We start from the raw sequence: 24,645 nt of genomic DNA on the forward strand, positions 1-24,645 counted from the left end.
CACCCCCAGCCTCCTGCCAAGTCTGTGGAGACAGGCAAACAGATCCTGAGTTTTTACCCACAAGTCCAATAAGAACCAGGCCTAATCAGAGGAAGAAGCCCTTCCCACCAATGGTGGCGATGGTGGGGTCTGGCTTTGTTGAATCCTGCCCTGCATTATTGTTCCAGGGAGCGAAAGAAGCTAGAAACTACCGAGGGCCTCTGGGCAGCTGGGTCTGCAGTTGGAGACAGTAAAAATATCAGTAATTGCCAAGAACTGGAGGGGAGGAATAAATGGGTCTAGTGCAGGGGATTCTTAGGGCAGTGAAACTATCCTTTGGATACTGTAATAGTGGATACATGTCATTATATGTTTGTCAAAACCCATAGAATGTACAACACCAAGAGTGAACCCTGAGGTAAACTATGGACTATAGTTAGTAACCATGTATCAATATTGGCTCATCAAATGTACCATAGCAATGCAAGGTGCTAATAATAGGTGAAACTGTTGGGGGAGGGACAAAGATAATGGGGCATATGGGAACTCTCTATACTTTGCACTCCCATTTTTCTATAAGCCTAAAACTACTCAAAAAAGTAAAGTCTATTAAAAGTAGTAATAAAAGAGGGGGGAAATGCAGACCACTTCAGTTTAGATCTGGGTTAGGCACTTAAAAACTGGGAGATCTTAGGCAGGTTGTTTAATTCTCAGCCTCAGTTTACTCAGCTGTAATATGAGGCTGTTAATACCCACCTCACAGGGCTGCTGTGAAAGACAAATTAATGCATGAAATGCCTAGTATAGTTCCTGGCATCATGTAGTAAGCACACAAAAAGCGTTAGGCTTGGAGATTGGGCAGTAGAGGTGTTGTTTGTTTTCTGTAAACACTCCAGAAGCCTTGGAAATGTTATATGCTGGGAAGCTGCTGCTCAGAATTCCCCTTCAGTAGTCTTCAAATGGCAGCTCCCTACAGAATGGATTGTCATACAGAGAAGTTAGAGGGAGAAAGATAAGTTAGGACATTATTCCAAAAGGACGTGGCAGTGGACGTGGAAGAGAGGTAATGATAGTGGAGATGTTGATCAATGGTGGACATGGAAAGGGGCTTTGGGAGGGGAACAGGGTGCCTTGTACGAAGACTGGAAGTGTGAGTGTGGAGGCAGCCCGCCCTGGAATCTTCAACTGGTGAAAGAACTGGCTGGATTCCTGAGGTTGTTTACCTCTTCCTCTCTGGCTGAAGGCAGTCCTCATGTCTGACGGCCGTCAAAGAATCTTACATAATCTCCTTGCTCTAAAGCAGAAAAAGGATTTTTACGCAGAAATTTACCTGCCAGTTGCACTGCTGCCTTGACATTTTAAGTGGTACCTGCCCTTCTGTGTCAGACATTTCCCACAAATAAGAAAGTGCCAAGCTTCCCTAATGGGCCTTCAGCGTTCAACCCAGTGAGAACCCTGTTAGGGATGGGGAAATGTGGTGCCTGCAGAGACAATGGGAACACCAGCAGCAAACGTATTCTGAGCAATTATCTTGGTGCCCTCCCACCCAGTCTCCCATGCTCAGCCAAGCAAAGGCTTCAGGAGGATGGCTGAGTGGATGGGCACCTTCTCCCCGCCTCCTGCTGAGCCGCCAGAGCAAAATACAGCAGGCAAATAGAACTGCCTTGCAATCGGCACGACCGAGCTTCAGGGAACACAAATGCTGGCCTCTTAGATTTAAAAATAGATGAAAAAAACATATTGGCATCAGACTCTCATAGGAGAGAGAACCGTAAAGGTCATGGTGACCCATCTCGCCATCCCGTGATTGAATCCCCTCTGTGACTTTGTTGCCGTGGACTTCCCTGGCTATGACTCAAGCTTACATCCAATGATAGGGGGCTGACCACTGAACCAAGGCTACCTGGCCCATTGGAGGATTTAGAGCTGATCCACTAATTTAGCTGGAGAATTCAAAACCCAGATGAGAAATTTTGCTTGCCCTAAGTCACCCAATGAGCTGGGGGCTGACCTTCCTGGGTCTTCTAGAATGCAGTCTTTTTTTCCCCACCATCCAGGGATCGAACCCGTGCCCCCTACAGCGGAAGTGCCGCGTCTTAACCGCTGGACCACCAGGGAAGTCCCCTAGAATGCAGTCTTGAGCACGTTCACTAGGCCTAACATGGTAGCTAAAAGGTGGGTTATGCAGTCAAAACTCAGCCTCTGCCCTGGGTCAAGCCATTTTTCTTTTCAAGTTCCAGTTTTCTTGACTAAAAACTCGGGGCAATAATAGTACCTAACTTACTGGGTTGTTGTAAGGATTAAATGAGAAAATTGATACTGAGTACTTGGCCTGGCATATAGCAAGTATACAGTACTAATAGCTGCTAAATATAATTAATACTGATTCTTCTTATGTTTACCTACAATCCCAGTTGAACGTTAGGAAGTCATATTTACCATCCTGACTCTTTACTGCTCATCATTTGGTTCCGTTTGGACCCCAGCATCTCAGAGAGTCAAGATGGCTGTGAACTTCCAAGAAGACATGCTGTCAGGAAACAGCCCAGGATGGCCAGGGGCGTCCCCTCTTTACCAATCTTTGCAGCCCTGCACCCCATCCCCCCAACCACTCATCTGTTTGAGATTGAGATCTGTGCACAATGCAATCTTTGAGATCTCCTCGGAGATTTCCATAAGAATACCAGTTATCAACACCTCGGATAGTGTACGAGTGATTCCGGATCTCTAGATATCAGGGAGGTGTCAATTCTTTGACATGATGCCAGCGTGGCTAAGATATTTGGGAGCCAAAGTTTCCCCCACTGCCCCGCTGAGACCAAATTCTAAGGGAAATTGTACAGACAAGGGAATAAAACAAACAAACCAAGAATAAAACCTCCCAGATATGTAGCTTTCATTCTCCTCTTTCCACAGAAAGCCCACTGCTTATTAAGAGTTTGAGATGGAAAAACAAAGTTGGTAGCCATTTCAAAGAAAGTGATTGGAACAAAGTAGGCACATTTCGTGGGACAGGATGATTTGCCAGCTCCATCTCTGCAGCACTGTTACAATTACAGCTATTCTTGTGGATGCAATTCATTATGGACCCATTATTCCCAAGAAGCAGAGAAGAGCAAAAAATCAAAGATTTATCATCTGGCTGTGGTACATAGAACACAGCAGGCTGCCTGCTGGGCACATGCCGGCTGGCAATCAGAAACCAGAGATCAGGGACAAATATACACTCCACTCAGCTCCTGCATCCACCCAGATGAAATGATACCATTTGCAACAAGGAAAGAAGGCTGTTGGCCTTCTGGGCAATTTCCAATCAGCTGGCCAACAGAGGAGAAGCTGCTGCCTGCAGAGAGAGGGGGATACCACCCTCACTCCCAGAGCTCAGAGGAAGGAGAACCATTACCAATGTGGAGCTCCCACTCTGTGCCAGCACTGTGCTAGACATCTTACATGTGTGCGAGAGGTACTGTTAAACCTTATTTAGCAGAGGACAAACCTGAGGCTGAGAGAGGTTCTTTAGGACTCTTTCGGTGACAGAAACCCAACTGTGACCGGCTTAAATAAAAAAGGGAAGATATTGGCTCAAGTAACTAAAAGGTCTAGGGGTAAGTTGGTCTTCAAGTTCAGCTGGATAGAGGGGCTCAAAGATGACACTGTCCATCTCCTGCCTTGGCTTTTCCTTTCCCTCTGTGTTGCTGTCACCCCAGACAGGATTTTCCTCTTGGCTGCAAGATGGAGGCTACAAACTCCTGGCTTCATTCTTCTAGTCTGGCAATGTCAATAGAGCAAGAACTTCTCTTCCTTAACAGTTCTAGTAAAAGTCCCAGAAATGACACCCACTGGTCTGTCATGGGTCACGTGCCCATTTCTAATGCAAGCCCTGTGGGCACTGTAGGTCAAGTCTCTCCGACTTGAAGTTAGTGTTCTTGACTCTGTGCAAAAATCTTTAGGAACCTCTGTTCTTGCCAGGAGATGAAGTAAAGTTTTTTGGAGAAGGTAGCATTTGAGGAGTGCATCAGTCAGAAATTTGGGGCTGTAAATGACAGAGATCCCACTCATACTGGCTTAAACAGAAGTAGAGGATTTTTTTTTTTCTGTCTTATGTAACCAAAAAAAAAAAAAAAAAAACCAGGGAGAGATGGAACTGCAGGCACAGGCTGATCCAGGGACCCGTGTCGGCAGGACTCACTCTCCGTCTCTTGGTCCTTCTCTTTTCTGTGGGAGCTGTGTGAGCACTCCAGGCTGACCTTCTCTTGGCTTAGCCACCCTGCTGGAAAAAGAGCATTATTGTTTCAGGAATTCCAACAAAAATCCCAGATCTGAGTCTTATTAGACCATTTGAGCCATGTGCCATCCTGGTGGCCAGAGATACACTGATTGACAGTCCTGCAGTCAGAGGAGTAGGTGGACTAACTTCACCAGAATCATCTAACATAGAATGGAGGAGGGTGTTTATCACTATAAAAGCAGTTTGCTAGCACCAACAGAAGGGGTAAGAGATTAGACTGATAAGACCCATCAATGGCTGCATTAGGTATCTATTGTGTTTAAGAAACCACCTGAAAAGTGTTGCTTAAAACAACGACTGGACTTCCCTGGTGGTGCAGTGGCTGAGGGTCCGCCTGCCGATGCAGGGGACACGGGTTCGTGCCCCGGTCTGGGAAGATCCCACATGCCGCAGAGTGGCTGGGCCCGTGAGCCATGGCTGCTGAGCCTGTGCATCTGAAGCCTGTGCTCCGCGACGGGAGAGGCCACAGCAGTGAGAAGCCCACATACCGCAAAACAAAACAAAACAAAACAAAACAAAAAAACAACGACTATTTATTTAGTACAGGATTTTGTGGTTGGCAGTTTGGGCTCACTCATGCATCTGTGAACAGACACATGGTCTGCTTGGGGCTGACTGGTCTAGGGCCTTTGGTTGAGCCATCATTTCTGATTCACAAGGTCTCTCAGCTTCCAGCAGGCTAGCTCCGGCTCATTCACACAGAAGCAGAAGGTTTCCAAGAGAAACAAAAAGAGTACAAGCACTTTTCAGGCCTTTGCTTGCATCACATTTGGTAATATCCCATTGGCCAAAACTAATCACATGGCTGAACCCAGAGTCAGAATAGGAGGGCATGCAGAGTTATAGGTGAGGGGACGTGGATTCAAGGAGGGGAAGAATCTTTGGCCTTTTTTGCAGTCTGCCACTATGGCCATTTCAAACAGCATCAGAATAGTCTCTGCCACATAATAGACACACTAGGCGAATAAACTCTTGTCTAACACGTGACGTGATTAGGATGAGGAAAGAGCAAGGAAGGCCTTCAGGCAGAGGAAATAGCATCAGCAGAGGCCCAGAGATAGTAAATAGGGGTTCATTTGCAGTGAGCATGTATGCTGTGGTTAAAACATGGAATAGAGAAAGCAGTGGGACTTATGGGCCATATCAGGGTAAGCCTCCTTGGGCGCTGAGTTTACAGTTTGGACTCTATTCTGTATGTTTGGAGCAGTTGTTGAAGGTGTTTGAGCAGTGACATGATTCATCTAGCAAGTCCAAAGCAGGGTTTTGAAGGGTAGCTGTAGGTGGGGGACTCCTCCGGCAGACAAAATCCTGGGGAAGGGGGAGGAACAGTGACATCCTTGAAGGCACAAAGACAGAGCAGCTGCAGCGTCTACTGTGCTGCAGTGGGCACCACAACTGAATTTTGAGCTCATTTCGCCTTGGCATATCCCGGATAGTGAGCTTCCTCCTGCCTCCCTCAGGCTGTGAGAACTTGGAGATGCTCTGTATCCTGAGTGCCAGACAAACACTGCTTGCTTCCCATATCACCTTGTATGCAGCCACCCCCAATACCTGGGATGAACTGGCTGTTGATCCTCCCATCCCATATGTTTCTTAGTGGGTTTTTAGTGCACTAGAGCCTCCTTGGGAGTGAGATTTCAGCTCTAAGTTCCCAGCTACTGCTCCGTTCTGAAATCCAAACTTCCAATCACAGCTAACTTGTTCCTGTCTTTGCCAGCCCCTCCCATGTGATGCCAGCAAATACCAAAGACCTGAGACCCAATTAAGCATGTAGTTTCTGTGCAGATCCTCCCCAATCCCAGTCACAAGCACAGCAGGCTTTGAAACTGGCTGTGATGGATTGTTACTATCTCCTGATTTGCCTAAACATGCGTCTCGCCTCTCAGTGCTTTGCAGTGTGGACTTTTTGTTTGTTTGCGTGTTTTAGCAAATGAAATAAATGTTGGCCTGTGGCCAACAAAAACAAACCCACAGGCCACGTGGTTGTCTTTTGAGAAATATAAGCCTCACGTTCCTATACCCAAATGATATCCCACAGCAATCCTCACGGCAGCGCTGCAGATTAACCATGGTATGGGCTGTCCACAGACCCCAGCTCACTGAGACTGGACGTGGCTCCTGCAGCTTTCAGGGGCAGGATTCGGAAACTACAGGTGTCTGGATTGCTGCCGTGGCTCATTCATACCCAATTTCCACCTAATGGTGTCCTCTGGAAAGGAGGGCAAGAATCACAGCACAGAGTGTAGGGCCTCGTTCTAACCACTGTGTATATTTTAACTCATTCAGTCTTCCCAAGCCCCCTTTGAAGAAGCTGAGGCACAGAGAGGCTTAAGGATCTGCTAAAATTCACACAGCTTTGATGATAAAGCTTTCTTCATAACCACATATTCAAACTTAAACAAAACTGAAGCTAAAAATAAATAAGTGAATTTTTTTACGTTTAATAAAATGAGTTTATGCAAATGGAAAATTTGAATAACTTTTACTGGAAAGAGCAGGAGAAAGCTCAAGCATGACCTTTGCATTAGACCTTCAAGACCCCACCCACCGGCCTCCCCTATCTACCACTGCAGAAGCGTAGATTCCCTACTTTGGGGACCCCCAGAGGTCACCCACACCTATTCCTATCACATCGCTTCTAAGGTAACACTCATAACTGTTCATGTTTCTTTCTTTCTCAGAAGACGTGAGCTCATCAGCATTTAGTACAGCACCCGGCACATAGCAGATACTCAACACTTGGTTGAAGACCAAGACTTAGAAGTGTCCCTAGGTTCTAGCCAGAACTCATGATTGCAAATGACTATGAGTAAGTCATTGCCTGGTCTGTGCCTCCATTTTTCCATAAGGAAAATTTTAGACAGCAGGTACTACTGATTAATTTTGAGTGGTGGTAAACTCAGAGACATTATATCTATGGAATCCTGAGCTCAGAAGCCAAAGACTGAGAAAAGCATGTGTGCTAGGCTGCACGTGGGAACCAGACTGCCTGGCGCCCCCACGCATCACTGGTTCTGCGTCTGGAAGTGAAGGCCCTCCCTCAGTGCTCATGCTGTGGGTCTGTGGCTGCCACCTGCGGCAGGGAGGTGTGATTGAGTTAGCAATGGCGCTCCCCTGAATCACTGCATCATCCAAAGGCTGCCAGGTGACAGCTGGCATCTTTGGCTGCCACAGTGGACCAGGCAGTGTGTGCTGCTCTAGGCACCCAGCTGTCTCTCTTAGGGAAGGACTGGTGAGGATTGCCTTCCTCCTGCTGGGTGTATTGGCTGGTGACACTGGGCAGGTGGGTCGGGGGTCATCAATGACACTGCCTTAAAGATGGTCATATCCCCAACATGGGAGCTGGGGGTTAGGGTGGGCGAGGCAATCACCTGGATTCCTGACATCCTCACCTGAGGTTTTCTGCTGCCCGGTGCCTTCTGGGTAACCTCCAAGCAACTGATTTTAAGTCCCAGTTGCTTCCTCTGCTACGTGGGGCATGGTATCTGATTTCTCTGAGCCATGGGTTCCTCACTGGAAAAAAGGAGAGGAGGGGTGAGAGAAATAAGAATAGGTACCTGGCAAGGTTGTTATAAGATTCCAAGATAAAATATGTCACCTCCATACTGTAGCTAAACACCTGAACTCCTGGGTACCTATTCTCTTTGCAGTCACTGGCCCTGATAACCCATCTAAAAAGTGCCCTCAATCCTTCCCTGTCACTCAGTCCTGTTCTATTTTCTCTGTTGCACTTACCACAGTCTGTTTAATTAAGCTCTTATTTAATTATTTGCTTGTAAAGTATGTACTTTAAAATATTTGTTTAGAATATTAAGTTAATTAATTGTTAAGTTGTGTGGTCCTTCCTGCCTGGAACACAAGTCCCATGAGGGCACAAGCTTTCCCATTCTTGGTCACTGCTATTTTCCCAGCACTTTAGGCAATGCCTGACATATAGTGGACATTTTAAAAATAAAAGTTCAATAAATGAATGCTGAATGAATGAATTGTAACTCATTTCATAAGCTCTAAAATGCTCCTTAGAAGTTATGGATTATTATTACTATTAAGGTCAGACCAAGAGCTGCAAATGAAACAGATATCCATGAGTTCGGGTGTTTAAGAAACAAGCTAGAAGAGTCTACCAAGAAGATTCCTGGGGTACAATGCTGAGTGCGCCCCAACTAAAGTGCACAGAGATTGCCGTCGCCAGAGTTATCATCATTTTCATCATGGTCACCATTTATTGAAAGCTCGCTGTCTACTTGGCACTGCATTAAGAGGAGGAAAAACTATGATGGTAAGAAAAAATATTGACTCGCTCTTTATATCATCTATACATTTGTACACACTTACACATGTGTTTGAAGCTGAGTTCCTTGGGAGTAGTGCAGACTGAACAAAGCAGTGGTATACGGAGATGCCAACAGCCAGGTAACACATGCATATTCTCAGTTAATCCTCAGTGTTGTAACTTCTCTGTATCAGTCAGCTATGGCCACAACCATGGTAGTTTGTGCATAAAAAACTACCCCTCAAAACCCAACGGCTTATATTAAAGAGCATTTCATGTTCTAGTTTCTGAGTGTACAGGCCAGTTTGGGAGGGGCTCAGCTTCAAGCCATAGGTAGACTCCAGGCTGATGATGGTCTCTAGTCTGTTCCACCTCTGTCCTCATTTTCCTTAGACAAGACACTATAATGTTCATGTTCTTTCCATGGTAGGTCATAGATGCAAGAACCAAACCAAACCTTGGAAGCACATTTATGGCCTCTGCTCACACCAAGTCCTTATCATTCCATTGGCCCAAGCAAGTTATATGGCGAAGTCCAACATCCATAAGGTAAGAAAATATATTCCTGTGCACATGTGTGCCCTGCAAGGTCACATGGAAGACTGAGGGTGTGAAGAATCAAGAACAACAATCCCATCTACTACAGCCCAACTTTACCCCATGGCGAAGCAGAGGCTTCAAACAGTTAAGCTATTTGTCTAAAGTCACAAGTGTGTGTGGAATGCATCTGGGTTTTGGACCCAGCTATGTCTGACACCAAAGCTTGTGTGTTTAATATGCTGAATTCTGCTAAATGCAAGGTGAGCTAAGCCCCACAGGGAAGAGGGTCCTGGAGTTCAGCCTCAGAGGCTTCTCCTCCACCCAGCACAGTGTAAGAGCACCCAAGTTAACCAGAGATCACCTGTCTGCTCAAGGTCCTGCCATGGGTCAGTGTCAAGGAGACCCTGGAACCCTTTTTTCCTGCTCTTTGCACCATTCTACCTGGGTAGAATCATGTGCTCTTGGCTTTAAAATATTACCTAGAGGGGTCCCTTCTCTCTGAGAAATGTTACCAGAGGCTTTTGAAGCAGGCCCAGGAGACTCAGAGGTGACAAATAGTTCCCTTTTCACTTCCTGGAAATTTCTCCTAAATGTGCCTACTCTGCCAACGGTACCTGCAAAAGGAAGAGGCGAAGTTTACACCATTCGACCCCCAGCTGTTACCATGCAGCCCATCCAGACACCAGCACTCAGGGCAACTCTGGCTGCTTTTGCAATGGAATCAAAGAGGGGGAAAATAATCAGCAGGGGAGCAAACTCTTGTTTAAATGCAAATACCTTTGAGAGGAAGCAACTGAGGGAAAGGAGATTATGAAAACCCCAGTTAAGAACGCAGGGTTGGGACGAAGGCTGATAAACCATGCCAGTCCCCCAGCGGGATTGTCCCTGCTCCATCTCCCGTCAAAGTGGGAAACTCGTTTTCCAGAAGCGATTTGCCAGTGGTACACCTCCCAGTCACCCCTAACAAGACTCTTAGAATGGAGCCGAGCGGACTTCCCGATGGACGGAGTGCGTGTCAGAGCCGAGGGATGCTGATGGAAGGCTGAGCTGATTTGCACTAGAATTTAAAGTGAAGGAAATGAAGGTTGAGAACTGGGGCCCAAAAGGGAGATTTCAGAAGGCAATGTGGGTACATCTATCAGGCTCCCCAGAGAGGAGGATGCATCAGGGGATGTGGTTGCTGGGGAGGGCGTCTGGAAGCTCAATCAGAGTCAGCAATGCTTTAGAGCTTTCTAATAAGAATTATAGTAGATTTTCATTTGCTAATTTTGTTTTTATTAAAAATAAAACTATCCATTTTTAGCTTAAAATGTGCTGAAGCTCAAGGATTTAACCACAAATGAGATTATATTTTATGATTATATTGCATCAAGGATTATTTTGTCCTGTAACCTTTTAAAAAGATACTTATCACCTAAAACTCATTTTGTAGCTGATCTCAGGGAAAGTGGGTGGAGACGGGAGGCATGGAGTGAGGGGAACAGCTGCGACCACTCAGAATCACCCTTGCCCCGATTTGAGCCACTGTTGGACTGTGGGTGTTACGCAGGCACATAGGTAGAGGTTCTGTGCATCATCTCAAAACACAGTTATCTGTAAGCACTGCAGGAAAAGACATGGGAGAAAAGCAAGGATTGTGGCTCCAGGGCAGCTCACCATCCAGGCTGTGAGTTTCTAGAAGGATTCCTGTGACTTGGCAAAAGGGCACCAAACTAAGTGTCAAAAGACCTGAGTTAGAGTCCCATCTTTTTTTTTTTTTTTTTTTTTTTTTTTTTTTTGTGGTATGCGGGCCTTCCTCTGTTGTGGCCTCTCCCGTTGCGGAGCACAGGCTCCGGACGCGCAGGCTCAGCGGCCATGGCTCACGGGCCCAGCCGCTCCGCGGCACGTGGGATCCTCCCAGACCGGGGCGCGAACCCGGTTCCCCTGCCGCTCCGCGGCATGTGGGATCCTCCCATACCGGGGCGCGAACCCGGTTCCCCTGCATCGACAGGCGCACGCGCAACCACTGCGCCACCAGGGAAGCCCCAGAGTCCCATCTTTAACATAATCAAGCCATGCAACATTGGGCAAGTCATTTCACTTTTCTTAGCCTTGGCCTCAGTTTCCATATCTGTAAAATTGGGTGGTTGAGAGTGCTTGAGAGTGCTAAATTAGATGACCAGGGTTTTCCCCATCCTTCATTGAGCACTTAATGGTTACAAACTGAGGTTACCAACTGAAAAACTGTGGGCCACATCCTGGCAGCAGCCATGTCTTATTTGCATGTTTAAAAAAATAAATGTGAGCCAGTATTTTAAGATTAGGCAATCTCACATAAAAATCCAAATTTCTGGGCTTCCCTGGTGGCGCAGTGGTTGAGAGTCTGCCTGCTGATGCAGGGGACACGGGTTCGTGCCCCGGTCCGGGAAGATCCCACATGCCGCGGAGCGGCTAGGCCCGTGAGCCGTGGCCGCTGAGCCTGCGCGTCCGGAGCCTGTGCTCCGCAACAGAAGAGGCCACAACAGTGAGAGGCCTGCATACCGCAAAAAAAAAAAAAAAAAAAAAATCCAGATTTCTGGTTTCTCTTGAAAAAGAAAAAAATCAGATCTGGCAACACTGAGACCTACAGTGTTACAGTCAGCTGCAGTAAACTGACCCATTTGGCCTCAATCCCTACTACTCCATGTGTCCCTAATCCTAGGACCAAGCTTCATTTACCCATTTATCAGAGCAACTATGTTTTTTTTTTTTTTTTTCTGTACGCGGACCTCTCACTGTTGTGGCCTCTCCCGTCGCGGAGCGCAGGCTCCGGACGCGCAGGCTCAGCGGCCATGGCGCACGGGCCCAGCCGCTCCGCGGCATGTGGGATCTTCCCGGACCGGGGCACGAACCCGTGTCCCCTGCATTGGCAGGCGGACTCTCAACCACTGCGCCACCAGGGAAGCCCAGAGCAACTATGTTTTATCTTACTGTATGATAGAAGTTTGGAAAGCACTGTGTATTGAATCCTCACAATGACTCTAAGCAGCAGGCATTATCTTCACTCCCATTTTACAGATAAGGAAACTGAGACTTCTTGCTTTTCTGCCTAAATAGAACTATCCATGCTTCATGTTGATTGGCACTTGCTCAAGGCCACACAGGTAGTAAGTGATAGAGACCAGATTTGATTCCAGACTGCCTGCCTGAAAGCCCATGCTTATAACTACTTTGCTACACTGCTGGTCTAGAAAAGACACCCTTTAACATGTTAACTTTATTCAGATCACGACCCTGAGGTTCAGGGAGGTGGTAGCCCACCTGAGTTGCTTTTTCCACATCTCACTTGTTGCTAGAGATAACTGACCTGCACAAGAATCAAAGCCATGAATGAAAAAGAGAAAATGAGAGCTGAAGGGGCCCAAGGAGATGATTCAGTCGGAAGTCTGCATTTTAAGAAGGGGAAACAGACACGTGGAAAGGTTAAGTGACTTGCTTGTGGTCACATATTGCTTAGAAATATCAATGCTAGGACTAGATTAGGAAAATGAAGTGAGGAAATTATTTAGCTTGCCAGATGTATTTTAGGCTCCCAAACTCACTTAGGTTGCAAATGTGTGGATTTTCCAGTACAAATGTGTTGAGAGGCAGTGAGAATTACTGGGGAGTTGCCTCCATTTTCCCCTTTGCTCTTGATAGAAATCATCCCCAGAATCTTACCAAAGCAATAATGTAGCCTTTTGGAGACATAGAATGTCAGAAGAACAAAAGTCATCATCTACAACAATCATTTCGTTTTACAGGTGAGAAAACCAAGACCCATAGGTGAGGGGACTTGTCCAAGACTGTTGGCACAGAGCTAGACAGGAACCATTCCCTGCCTCGCATTCCGAGCTACATCGCTTGGTGCTGGTTCTGCCATTAGATTCTCACCTGCTCGGCTTGAGTTTCTTCTTGGGAAGCATTTTAATGATGTTGTTCAGAGGCTCTGCACCTCATTCCTCAGGGGCTCACGATGGTCTAAAAAGTGCTTACAGCTGGATTAATAAGAGAAGCAGCACCTCTGAATTCCTTCACTTTGGCAGGAGAGAAGGAAACGCAGCTGTTTCCCTCTCCGCATCCCAGATGCTCCCAGGGAGGTGAAGATGGTCCTCGCTTTCCTTTGCTTTCCTGCCTGACCAGAATTATGTGTTGGGCATCTAGGTGCCTCCCCATCAAGCAGCCTTCCCTTACTCCCCACTGGAGTCAGCCTTCCCTCCTCTGAGCCCTGTCAGCAGAGAAGCTCTGGCACACTTGCAGACTAGATATTACTGATCCCCTCAGCGATGTTAGAAGCTGCTTGAAGGCAAGGACCAAAGCTGATTCATTTCTGTCCCCAGCTCCCAGCAACGGTGCACCTTGCCCAGTCATAAAACTAGTTGCTGCCATTTATTCCAGGATTGCAATAGACCAAGGTCTGGGCTAAGCACTTTATCTTAAAATGGCATATTTTATCTCAGTGAATCCTCAAAGCCACTCTGCAAGGTATTTCTATACACATTTTATGGATCAGGACACTGAAAGTCAACCAGTTCACAGACTTTATTACAGCATATTAATAAATTCAAAACTCCCCAATTATGTGTTGCTCTCCTTCCCTCTCCCTTCACCCTCTACACACTCCTCCAAAGTCCTCAAACTTACCCAGCTTCCTTCTGCCTCAGGGCTTCATCTGAGCAGATTCCTTTGTCTCCGTTATGCCCCCATTTTCCACCCAGTGCAGCCTCTCCTAACCCTTAAACTAGTTCATGCCCTCTTGGAATTAGCTCTCATAGCTTCCCTGACTTTTGGTTCATGGCATTTACCACATTTTGTAATTCAATATATTGTGGGATTATGCCGTTCCCTTCTGTCTCCTCCATCAGTATAAGCTCCTTGGGGACAGGCCCCATATCTGTTTTGCTTGTCATTTTGTCCCCAGTGCCTGGTTAAGTGCCCAGCATAAAGTAGGCGCCCAGTAAACATTTATTGAAGGAATGACCATCTGACTTTAAAGCATGTGCCCTAATTACCATGCAAAGTAGAAAACGTAGATGCTCACTAATGACTGTATCAATGAGAGAAGAGATGGAGGAGATGATCAGCCACAAGGTGCCAGATAGGAAAGATCAAATATTTGGCTAGTAGAAAATATGAAGACCCAACAGGCGGCTGGTTCACTTTCAACAAAGTAGGCTTCCTGTTTGGCAATCATGAAAATGATTTGCTCTCCCACTTTCTCTTTTCAGTAACTGCTGGGAGCCCACGACTAGAACAGCCATCAACTGCAAATGAAGGAACAGCTCAGCTGATGTCAGAACGGAGTCTTTAAGGTCGTCTCTATTACTTCCTCCAAGCACTTCACACCCAGCCTCCTGGAAGGGCTGCTCCATCAGCCCAGCCCCTGAAATCACGTGGGTGATCTTTTTTTTTTTTTTCCAAATTGGGTTTTCAAACTTTCACTTAAAGGGAGATGACGGGTGGGAGTATATGACCTGAAGTGACAGGAAAATCAATAGCAGGCTTTCAAAGTCATTCTGGATGAAAGGCCCAGGGGTCACATGATAGAAAGGAAGGGGAAGGGAGGGACAGTGGGGGATCCGCTGCAGGTTTCCCAGGTCTTCTCAGAAGGTGTGCTCCCTTTGCCCTGGGGGTGGGAAGAAATCCGCACACACAGATGAAAGGGGTGGCTGGATAGAGCCCCAAGCCTAAAGCTTATGTATTGAGTCCTAGAACGTGGAGGCTGGGAGGCGCCTGTGAAATGGATCACATCCTAGCCCTTCATTTTATTCAATATATCTGCCAAAAGCCCAGTAAGTCAGACTTACATCCCACAGTAAGTCAACCCAGGGGCCAGACCAGGACCCTGAGTTCCTGATTCCCACACCAGGGTCTTACCATTACATCAGGAGAGTCCAATGTGTTAGGCACAATAATGGCCCCCCAAATACGTCCATGTCCTAACCCCAGAACCTGTGAATATGCTACCTGACATGGCAAGACTTTGCAGATGTGATTAAGTTAGGATCTTGAGATGGGGAGATTATCCTGTGTTATCTGGATAGGTCCAATTAATCACAAGTGTCCTTATGAGAGGGAGGCAGGAGGGTCAGAGTAAGAGGAGATGTGATGACAGAAGCAGAGGTGGACCCAGGCAGCCTCCAGAGGTTGGAAAAGGCAAAGCAAGGGATTGTCCCCCTACAGCCTCCAGAAGAACCATAGCTGCCAGCCTATTTTAGACTCCTGACCTCCAGAACTGTAAAGTAATAACTCTGTGTTGCATTAAGACACTAAGTTTGTGGTAATTTGTTATAGCTGCAATCAGAAAGTAATGCATCCTGTGATACCACTCAACCCACATGCTAATCCTGCAAATCCCCCAGAGACAGGAAGAGTCAGGGAGTGCATCCATACTTGAGTGGCAGTATATCATAGTGATTATGAGCACACTCTGCAGAAACAAGCCCAAAGACCGTCCACAGGAGAATGGATAGATACATCATACATACTCACACACTGCTGAAAAGCATACACCAGTTCAAAAGAACAAACTTCTGAAACACGCAACGACGTGGAGGAAGCAATGACATTGGAGAGAAAGAAGCCAAGACACAAAAAGATTATGTACTGAATGATTCCAGTTGCATAAAATTCAAGCACAGACTGGAGACATCCCTGGCGGTCCAGTGGTTAGGATTCTGCTCTCCCACTGCAGGGGGCGCGGGTTCGATCCCTGGTTGGGGTACTAAGATCCCACGTGCTGCATGGCGCAGCCAAAAAAAAAAAAATTCAAGCACAGATAAAGCAAATCTATGGTGATAAAAATAAAAAATGGTGGTTACCCTGGAGGGAGAGTATCAAAGACAAGAGTGATAAAAAGAGCCAGCTGGGACTGGAAATGTTCCCTATCATGATCTGCTTACATATGGTATACATACCTAAAAATCCACTGAGCAGTGTGCTTAGCATTCGCTCACTTTCCTATAAGTTATACTGCAGTTTAATCTCAGCTCCATCGTTGCCTGTGTGACTTTGGGCAGGTTACCAAGCTCATCTGTGACTGCATTTCTCATCTGTGTAATGGGAATATTAACAGCTCCTGCCTCATAGAGTTGTTGTGGGTTAGTATATATAAAGTGCTTACCACTGGGCCTGACACATGGTAAGGGCTTCCTAGTTCCTTGGGTGTGAATGCAGTGGTGAGCTGGAGCCAGTGCCCACCTGCACATGGGAGCCGATCCTGTGCCTCCCCTCCCAACTCCACAATCACACATTATTCTGGAAGCACAAAAGAAATCAGCCATGGTGGGAGTATTTACACCCCCACTACTGGCCAGAGCGACAAGTCAGTGCCTTTTGTGTTGCCTTGTTTGGAGAGCTCACATACCGCTGTGTACATGGCTGACACCAGACCCTCTCTGGACAGTGTTTCACTTTAGGAAAGGGGAGGAGAAGATGGGGGACCTGTGGTGACGAAAGCAGGACCTGCCACCTCCTCTCCACTCCTCACTGGCCCAGGAGGCTGGAAGACGCTCAAAGAGCCAGCCTCTAGAGACTTGAGTATGGGCCTCGTGATGGCATCAGAGTCCCCCACCAATGTCTCTTTTCTCTTCTCTCACCCTTGGGCTTTAGCCACTTAACCCAGCCTTTCAGACCACATCTCCCCTTAATATGTGCCTTGTGAGGGGCCTGGCCCACCTTCCCACCCATCCCCTAGCACCAGGGACCCCTCCAGCCAACCCCTCCCCAGCCCTCAGAGAACTTGCCCAGAGTCACACTCCCTGTTCCTTCTCTGCCTGGAACCAACTGCCCTCAGACCCTCTTTGAATCAGCTCTTTCTCATCCTTAATGTCTTAGCTCAAAGATCACCTCTTCAGAGAAGCCCTTCTTGGCCTCACTCTCTCACTCTCCATCACGCTACTCATCAGTGAGTGAAATTCTTGTATGTGTGACTGCCTGCCTATTTAGTGTCTGATTCCCAACTAGGACCTTAATTCCAGTATACACACTATTTTCATCATCCCTATTCTATATATCAAGAAACTGAGGACTGCAGAAGTTAAATAATTTACCCATATGGTCACAAAGCCAAGAAGTGACAGAGTTGGGATTTGAACCCATACAAGCCGACGTGCTTAGCTGCTCTGTCACGATGGACTGCCAGAAAAGCAGGGCAGTGTAGGCAACTGGTGAGTCCAGAGAGAAGACAGGTGAGCAGGAGCCTAGGTTGGGTGTAGGGGGTGAGTAAGGGGCACAACTGCCAAGCTAAGGAGTTTGACAGTCTGGCTGGAAGTAAGTCTGACGTCCCAAGGCCAGTGAGTACCAAGGTGTAGAGACCAATAAAAGGCCCATAGGAGGCGTCGAAGCAGTGTGTGCAGAATGTGCCTTTATTCACTTATTTATAGAGGATGAGAAATTAATCAAGGGCCCATGCTTTGAACTACCAGCACCTTCTCTTCTCCTACAGCAGCAGGTCAGTTGGTGTGATGAGCTGGCACCGGGGAAGGAAGCCAAATTCTCTGCTTTTCTCTAAGACTTGCAGACTCCCTGCTACAGGGCCTTCCCCAAGCCAGGAAATCAGTCCTTTGGCCAGAGAAGCATTGGCTCCATGCAGGAAAGCGGGGATCAGGAGTGGGAATGGGGGAAGCCAGCTGGGGCAGTGAAAAGAGTACTGGACAGGAGGAATTCTCAAGCCCCATAGGACCATGTCGCGCACTTAGCACGGTGCCTGACACGTACTGAGCACTCAGGAAGTGCTTGGTGGCGGTGGTGGTCGCAGGTCTCTGTGACTTTAGGCAAGTCATAGTCTTTCTGTGTTCCCCTTCCCTCATATGCAGAAGAGAGTTGAAAAGAATTGCCTGCTGAGCCCTCCTCTCAGAGAAGCTAGGGGGTGCTCAGCACAGTGGTAGCAGCCTCATAAATGCTTATTGAATGACTATAGTGTGTGTTAACCGTAAAATCCTTTAAAAATCTAAGTGGTTATTTCAACAGCCATCTGAAAATACGATAAGATGTCTGGGCAGGTGCTGAGGTCCCCTCACTGGGTTCACTCCGAGAGCAGCTGGGAGGGGAGACGCTGGCATGGAGTGCCGGCTGAGGCTCCCCTCTGGGGACAGTGCTATTTAGAGAACTGGCTTCAGAGCCCAACAGTGAGAGTTCAAATCCCAGCCCAGCTACCTGTTAGCTGTGTGGTTTTAAGTTCCTTCCTCTCCCGGATCCTTGGTTCCCTCTCCTCAAAAACTGCAATAATAACAGTAACTGCCTTATATGATTGTTTGGAAAATTCCTTGATACAACGGACAAGTAACTGACATATTGGGCCATTAACATGAAATGGCTTTTTTCCTTCTATTTCTGCCTCTAGTTGTACCCAGTCAGATCCATCATCTTACCCACTTGATGATGATCACTTCAGCAGATGCCAAACATTCTGGTCATTTAAAGCCCATTTCTTCCCTTCTCCTAGTGTGGGTTGGACTGATGGCTCAAGAAACAGGACCAGAAGTGGGCAGGGGCTTGGCCTGCTCATTCATGCCCCCTCCTCCCTCCCTCTCTGAGTCTGGGTCTTTCCTTCCTCCTCTGACATCTAGCATCCAAGGTGGGTAGCTGATGTGTCACCCATCTGACCTTCTGGGGGTGGGAGGAAGTGTCCCTGACCTCCCAGAGGGTCAGCGACTTTCCACGAGGTGCTGGTGGTCTCTGCAGATGTGATGGTCCTTGTTTTGGTCTTCTTTTCTTAGGGAGGTATTTAACTTCACTTAAAGGCAGCTCTGCGGACCCCCCAGAGAGTAGCAGCCTACTTTTCCTCAGCCCTGCCAGGAGTCCATGATGGCCCTTCTCCTCTCTTGCCAGCTTCAGGCCCTGCCATGTAAAGGAAGCCTCCAGGCTCCTTCACATGGAGCTGCAGGACCCAGGCCTTTGGGTCCTTAGGCACCTACTACACACCAGCTCCCTACTCACTGTAGGGGAGGGAAAAACTTTCCTCAACCCTTTTAACGTCCCTGACTGGGTCTGAAAATTAAGCTGACAGCCAAATTAACAGGAGAAGAACATACAAATATGTTTAAGTAAGTTTTACATGACACGCAAGCCTTCCAAAGGAAATGAAGACCTGAGGAAATGATTAAACCCGCATTTTTTCATGCTAGGTTTGATAAAGAGTGGACATCGTGGAGGAATATGGCAGGTGGAGGAGTACGAATCCGGTGTAGGAAACTGGAGGAAACTTAGCAGGGCCAGTGCGTTTGGATTCTTCTCCATGATCCTTTGTCTTCAGAGATGAGGATGCCCCTTTCCTCAGGGTGCAGGCAGGCAGAGGCCAGGTCAGTGGCAAACAGCTAAATTGCCACGAGCACTTAGCACCTTGTCCGTTGTAAACTGTAGCAGCACTTCTGCGAGGGGCTGCAGCCAGCAGATGGGGGACTCGGGGCGCCCTGAGAGGAGAAGGGCTCTCACATGAGTGTCTTATGAACCATCTCAGGGGAGGGAGGATGGGGTTAGAGTGACCTTCCTGCTTCTGCTGTCTTCTCAAACTCCTTCAGCCTAAAATGTTCAGCATGCCAAGGTGCTCTCTATGGGGGTAGGTATCCTGAACCCCCTCATCACTCAGTTGGGCCAGGCCACTCCAGCTGTCCTCCCTGCCTTCCTCAGCACCAGTCTCCACGTTCACGACCGCCCCCAGAATCCGGGGACCCAGGCTGAGTGCACCCACACTGGCTCACCACGTTCTTGGTGGCATAGACTCTGCTGCTCAGCAAATGTCCACCTGTGAAACTCTGTCCACCAGAGTCACCTGTCAGTCTCGCCTTCTTGCAGGACCGCCCCCATACTGCAGGAGGGATTCCCTGGGACTCCTCCCACCCTCCACCCTTTGACTGGCCTCTGGGGTGTTCGGTACGAGGTAGGGGGAGCCAGGGGAGCTCTCAGGGGAACACTGCTCCCCATGAGGCCGGCCCGAGGCCGCAATTTTGCCTTTCTCCTTGGTTTTCTATTACAAACCAGAAGGGGAATGCGGGGCTGGCGGGAGGGTGGCTGGACTAATCTGCTGCCTTCCAGTGGTCCCTGGGGTGGGGGGGGGAGTCTGGACACTGCTGCTGGCAGTCCTCATCAGAACAGGGAGAAAGCAGCACTTCTGGATTCTCTGCTCTGAACCCTAGGCGTCAGTTCAAGGGGAAAGGACAAGTTCCCTCAACATCCTGTTACGCGGAGAAGTGTTTATCGCAGCAAATAGCAAGTGCTCACCTCAATTCCACTGTTAGCCGCTTGACCCTCCTCTGACTGCCTTCTCCTGGGCCCCTTGTCCACATGCCCCAGTCTACCGAGCTTCCTCCCGCTCCTCAAACCTGCCTCTGGGTCCTCCCACATTCCATCCCCTCTCTTTCTTCCCCTAGCTCACTCCTTCTCCTCATTTAGGACTCAGCTGGAGGGTGGCACCCTCAGGGAAGCCCTTCCTGACCATCCCTGCATGAGGCACTCCCACTAGGTATTCCCATACCCGTCCTGTCCTGTTAGAATGCATTTTTCCAGAGAAAGAGAACTTATATGAGGAATCTAAAAAGAAATGATACAAACGAACTTATTTACAAAACAGAAACAGACTACAGACTCACAGACTTGGAGAACGAATTTATGTTTGGGGGGAGGGGCGCAGGGGGAAGAATGGGGAGAAGGGATAGTTAGAGAGTGTGGGACTGACATGTACACACTGCTGTATTTAAAATGGATAACCAACAAGGACCTACCGTATAGCACAGGTAACTCTGCTCAATATTATGTGACAACCTAAATGGGAAAAGAATCTGAAAAAGAATAGATACGTGTATATGTATAACTGAAATACTTTGTGGTACACCTGAAACTATCACAACATTGTTAATCAACTATACTCCAGTATAAGATAAAAAGTTAAAAAAAAATGCTTTTTCTCAACAGGCTTATTTTTCAGTTTCTGCTACTAGAATGAGGAACATGTCTATTGAGTTCTCCAAGGCCTTTACTGCTAGCACAGTGGCTGGTACAGAAAACTGCTCAATACCTGTTTGTTGAATGGAAAAAAAAAATAATTAGCTGTTCTTTTTTAAGGCAATTTACCGGTAAAGCTCCCATGTCCTGGGGGGTTGGGAGGCCTAAGGCCTGGACAACGTGAAACTCTCTGCTCTTCCCTTTAAAGAGGCAAGGAAACCCCTGAGCAGAGGACACAGGCTCCCCCTCACCCTGCCTTTCTGCAACTCTTCCCCAGGGTGCTTGCTGTCAGCAGATTTGATGAGGCCTAGGGGAGCTATGTGGAAAGAGAAAGAAAAAGAAAGAGACTCAAACCTAACTCTATGAAGCTAAAAGGTCACCAGGGCCCATTTCTCCCCTAAGGTTTCAGGCCTCCCTCCCTCCTGCCTGTGTCAATGAGGCAGTTACTAACATTCCATCTGAGAACAACCAAGTTGGTTAAGGGCTTGGGACCAAGTGTGCGGCCATTAACCAGCTAATAGGTGAGAAAGAACTCGTGGGCCAGCACTTGGACGGCCGTCAGACACTGCTGGGCTGTGCAGCAAAGTAGATCCTCCTTTTAAATCCCTTCCTCGGCCACCCTCTGGTCATGTGACCTTTGCTAAGTCAGGGAGGCTCTCAGAACCTGATCAGCAAACAGGGATTCATTCATTCCACAAATATCTGCTGAGCACCCACTGTGTGCCAGGGCCAGAGATTTCACTCTTTCCATTTTCCAGTGGTTTTAAGGAGACGAACTACTGACTCAAATGCTTCCAGGGCCTAGACAGATAATGGAAATGAAGAGGTATGGGGAAAACTGTGGTGTACCTGCCTGGTCTAAAGGGACAGCAGATAGCTCCAGCTGGTTGTTGCCATGAACTTCCATTACTTTTAGAAAATCTGAAAACCTGTATTTTTACGTGAAATCTTATAATTTTTTCAATGTTGGCAACTAATTCAAAATTTAAAAAATTTCCATGCAGGTCAAACACATGGGCTAGATTTGGCGTGCCAGATGCTAGCTGGTGACCCGCGGGAAAGGCTATGAAGTAACTGATGTGATGCACCCAGCTCAGAGTCTCTTGCCTTAGCTTAGCTTTTATCAGTATACCTGTGATTTATAATACATACCCTGTTCCCAGAGAGCTCTTAGCCCAGAAGGGGAAATGGGGTACACATATGGAAAGGTAGGAGCTATAGTCGAAAATGTTCATGTGAATCACAAGATATCTGTAGAGAATGGAGAGATCATTTCCCTAGAAAAGAAGACAGGCTTCCTGGAAGAGGTGACATGGGCTGGGCTCAGGAAGACTTGTGAAACCCAGTGGTCCCCAGCCACATGATCATACAGAGAAGTTCATCAACTCCCTAATCTGAAATGTAATCAGAAATGTCACTTGATACTGTGTTTTTGACTGGGAAGACTCAGTGTCATAAAGATGACAATTCTCCCTAAAGTTAATGTATAAAAACTTGGTAGTCCCAATAAAAATATCTTCAGATATTTCCTGCAGCTAAACAAGTTGATTATAAAGTTCATTTGGAAGAACAACAAATAATAGTGAGAAAAATCCTGAAAAAGAAGAACAAAGAGCAGGGGCTTAATCCTACTAAATACTAAAACATGCTATGAAGCCTCTATAATTAAAATGAAACAGAACAGGAAAGTCAGAGAAAGACCCATTCATATGCAAATTTAATATGCCATAAAGACAACAGCTCAAATCAGAGGAAAAATGATGGACTTTTAAATTATATTCAGATCATTGGAGAGCCATATAGAAAAAGATAAAATTGCATCCGTTCCTGTCACACATCGGGATAAATCCCAAATGGATCAGAAATGTAAAGGTAATAAAGCAAACCATACAAGCACTGGAAGAAAACGTTGTTGAATTCTTCTGTAGTCTGGGAATGGGGAAATCATTCCTATGACTTAATAGGGAAAATATAGCTAAATTGATTACATTCCAAAAAATTTTGGGCACGGCAAAAGTTGTTATATGCAAAGTGAAAAGATAAACAACAAACTGGGAATGATATTTGCAACTTACATTGCAAAGAGTTCATGTATCTAATATATAAAAGAACTTCTAAAATTGGAGAAGAAAAAACCTATAAGCCTATAGAAAAATAGGCTAGAGAATTGTACCAACGGTCCACAGAGAAAGAAGTGCAAGTGGCTCTTATTTTGAAAGATGCTCAAATTTGCTCATAAGAGAAATGTAAATTAAAACTATACTGAGGTATAATTTCTCACCTGATAGTCAACTGGAAAAAATAAAAGTTTGACATTCTCTGTTGGTGCATCTCTGGAGAAACAGGATTTCAAGCTTTGCTGGTGGAAATGCATATTGTACAATCCCTATGGAGGAGAATTTGACAATATCTGGAAAACTTACACATTTACCTTTGAACCAGCAATCCCATTTCTAAAAATATAACTCAAATATACACTGGCAAAATATGAAAAGATATATACACAAGGCTATTCACTGAGAACTGCTTGTAGCAGTGAAAGATTGGAAACAACCCAAATATCCATCCAAGGAAGACTGATTAAATAAATTACAGTACACTCATACAATGACAGGGCAACCAACCAACCCGGTTTGGGACACATGGAACTTTCAGTGCTAACACCAGGAGAGTCCTAGGCAAACCGGGACACGTTAGTCACTCTTACAATTGAGAACTATGCAACTGTAATGAAGGAATGAGCAGTATCTCTTTATACTAGTATGGAGTGATCATCAGGATACATAGTTACATGAAAAAAAGCAAAATGGAGGAAAGTATCGATATGTAGAGTATACTACTACTACTTATTTAAATAAGGGGTGAATACAACACATACACACACACACACACACACACACTGCGTATGTTAACAAAAGAAAGAATAGAAAATAAACCATGAATATTATTTTTAATTGTTACATATAAGGAAATGGAGGGAGTAAGGTGGAAGGTATAGGATTACCAGCTAGACTTCTATGAATAAATCTTATTTTGTAGATTCGATTTGGAATCTTGCAAATATTCTATGTAATTATAAAATAAAATTATAAAAAGAAACTCCAAAAAATAAAAATATATGATTTCTGTTTCAGACGATGGAGTAACTGGGACTGGACCAGCCCTTCCACCATGGAAGAGCATATACAGTAACTACTGTTTTTAGATGTTTCACAACAGGCAGTAGAGGACTATAAGCCATAAGAGAAATTGCCCTGGCTCTCTGCTTGGAGGTCCTGCTCCAGACCATGCAACACAGGGAGGCGGACTGCAAGCAGAGCACAGAAGTTTTGCTTGAGATGAGGGGGCAGATATTAGAGTTCAAGGCTACTGAGGCAGTTAGAACTGCAAGACTGGGTACCAGATAGGAGGGACTTGTGTATAGAAAGAGTTGTGAAATCTGCATAGGGTGCCCTTAAGTCACCTGAAGTCTTTAGCCAAATGTAAAGAGTAGACACACAAGACTAGATTCTGGAAAGCCTGGCAGAGAACAGCTACAGAGGAACTGTGAGCTGAATGCAGATTCCAAAAGTCACAGCTCTGGGATACATATGAGATCTGATCATCCAGAGCAGAGGGACCTGCTGGA

The 24,645-nt window shown here is 46.5% G+C and overlaps 1 long non-coding RNA gene across 1 annotated transcript in view; it reads left to right on the forward strand.

Moving 5' to 3' along the window:
- LOC102982077 (uncharacterized) overlaps positions 1-24,645 on the forward strand; it is a 69,749-nt gene that overhangs the window by 31,757 nt on the left and 13,347 nt on the right. Inside the window, exons 2-4 of the long non-coding RNA XR_003681079.2 lie at positions 8,318-8,546; positions 8,971-9,089; positions 14,306-14,470. This is a non-coding gene — a long non-coding RNA (uncharacterized lncRNA). The remainder of the gene's footprint in view (positions 1-8,317; positions 8,547-8,970; positions 9,090-14,305; positions 14,471-24,645) is intronic.

The sequence above is a fragment of the Physeter macrocephalus genome, chromosome 8 (genome assembly GCF_002837175.3).
Source record: "Physeter macrocephalus isolate SW-GA chromosome 8, ASM283717v5, whole genome shotgun sequence".
NCBI lineage: Eukaryota > Metazoa > Chordata > Mammalia > Artiodactyla > Physeteridae > Physeter > Physeter macrocephalus.